Raw genomic sequence first — 2558 nt, forward strand, 5'->3', positions numbered from 1 at the left:
TGCTCTTCCAGAGGTCCTGAGTCCAATTAGGTTTCCAGGGTGTATTCTTCTAGAGTTGAAGCTTTTCTGTAAGTCTCAAACATAAAGGCCACTGCTTTGTTTAGACTTCTATAAGGGGAGATAGATGTCGATGGCCGCTTAGGCACGAGAGCATCTTTCTCTGATCGCCCTAAGCTTTTCTGCAGTGTGTGACCCACCTGGGCCTTGGACCTTGACATTTAGCAGGGGGCAGTGGCCTTGTTCAGTGCTTATCGTTTTCCTGTGTCCTTATCCTGGATTCTTGCTCCTGCTTCTGGCCTGTAGGTGGCAACAGAGGCCTGAGAAAAACAACATGAATCTGAGGCTTAAGGAAGTCAGTTTGTATCTGGTAGTGCTAAATCCCAGAGTGAGGCAGGGCCTCAAGGATGTCTTTGATGGAAGCAAAGGGTTTCCTTGTAGATTTGCCTCAGGCTGGATAGAGGGTTATCTTTGAATTAGCTGTTTTTTTTTTCCTTTTAAAGTGCAATGTAAATTTATCTATGTATAACACAGATACACTTGCATGCCGTAACACCTTATCGTGAAAATTCATTAGCTCTTCTTGCATGACAAGGGTCCAGAAGAGGGTTTCAGTTAGACCAACAGTCAATTATGGAAGGGTTAACTGAACTCAAGTAAGAAGTCAGGATTTAGGATAAATCACATCACACCCACTGACAAACAACAGCTAGCAATCTCAGTCAGAAGCAAAGAGATTAAAGTTAGCTCAGGACACCAACAAAGTCACAGGTGACAGTCTTAGGAACGTGAGTGAGAAGCAAGGGGTGTGCCTGGGGTTGTCACATGTACCAGCCGTCCCATAACCTGCTCACCCTTGGACCTGCACGTTTGTTCTTGGCATCTCTGTGTTTTGAAGAACCTATGGGTGCTGTTTTTGGAGGCAGAATTAGGTTTGAGTTTCAGCTCTGCTACCTCTAAGAACCGTGATCCCGACATATGACATACCATTTCCGAGCCTGGGATGCACACTCTAAGTGTGGCCATCATGTTTAGCTCAAGTGTTGATAGCAAGTAAAAGGACCCTTGTTCCTGGAATCAAATAGTTGCTTAACAAACAATATCTTTTAGGAAACTATTCATATAATGGCGAATAATACGAAGAGAAAGGGAAGACATCTTACACATATAATCTTTGATCACAAGAGAAACAATATTCATAAATAAACATACTTATGAGCCATCTCATAACGATAACGGGACAAGTATCTCATAAGTTTTATCTATCGGTACATGTGGGAAAGTAGTACCCAGGGTGTCTTGCCTATCTTAGTAGGGTGAGTGCCACCAACCCAATTATGGTTAAGGGGATAGCTATTGAAGTTACTGTCAGGAACGGAAGGAAAAGGCAGATGGAGGAGAGGCACAAGATGATGGACAAGGTACAGAAGCATGCAGTGGTCACTTTTTCACAACATGGTTACTTTCTTGTATATTTTACTAGCTAGTCATGTGATAAAAGACAGTGCTAAATATATATGTATATGCAGGTTGGGAAAACATTCATCTTCAAGTTTCATAAATATCTGTAATTCTAATTGTAAAGCCTCCACATGTGCACATTTCCATAGACTAGTGTGTACATATAATGTTAACTCAGGGACGGTCCTGTTAAGCAGTTAGCATTACCTAGATCTCACATTCGCTTTATAAATCCTGGGGGAAGCAAACAAAGATACGGTAACTTTTGGGTTGTACCCAAGCCTTAAGAAAAAAAAAATAGAAAGCAGCAACTCCACAGAAGCGAGGGTGGTGAGCCCTTTACTGCCTTTTGCTTTTTGTCTCAGTTGTTTGATAACACTAGAAGAAGCAGACGTGAGGTTTTTGTATATACTGTCCAAGTACTTGATTTTCTATTTTAGCTTTAGATTTTCTCCCTTAACTGCATCTACGCTTGCAGAAAGATCTTCAAGTGTGTGTTGTTGTTCCAACACCTGATGAATAAGTTGAATCTTTTCTTCCAGTTCCACCTGATTTTCAGCATCAACTGCATCCATGTCAGCATTCATCATCTTGGGTAACAGACTTTCAGCTCTTGGATGCAAACTCTTTGATGAATGGTCTTGCGTCTGAGGCACTGGGAGGGGGTGGGATGGGCAGGGCGCCTCAGGTCAGGGCTCTTGGTCCAACTGACCTACCCATTTTATTTCTATTCTAATAGTCACAATATGTGTTCAAGTCCAGGTAATATAAATCTAGCTTTATGTAGGAAGAAAATAGATAAATACAATTAAATAATTTCTGGATATACTTTGAAATCAAACAAGGATTCCACATTGGGGAGATCAGACACAAGGAAAAGAGACAGTACTCCTTTCTTGGCTTTCTTCCAGTCAGAGACACATAGTGTTACCTCTCACGCCCATACACCAGTATGGGCTGTGGGAAAGCCAGGATGGCTCAATGGATGGAATTCCTTTTGTGACATGACCAACCCTTAGGTCATTACCTGTGAAAGTTCTGCTTTTAAAAATATCACTCCTCTGGTTCTGTTGTGATCCAACTTAGCAGAACCCTTCAAC

General features: G+C 41.8%; 1 pseudogene; it reads right to left on the reverse strand.

The window, feature by feature from the left end:
- Positions 1–1797: 1797 nt before the first annotated feature.
- On the reverse strand, positions 1798–2141 carry LOC110557916 (short coiled-coil protein-like; annotated as a pseudogene).
- Between the last annotated feature and the right edge of the window lie 417 nt (positions 2142–2558).

This window comes from Meriones unguiculatus, chromosome 2, assembly GCF_030254825.1.
Source record: "Meriones unguiculatus strain TT.TT164.6M chromosome 2, Bangor_MerUng_6.1, whole genome shotgun sequence".
Taxonomy (NCBI): Eukaryota; Metazoa; Chordata; class Mammalia; order Rodentia; family Muridae; genus Meriones; species Meriones unguiculatus.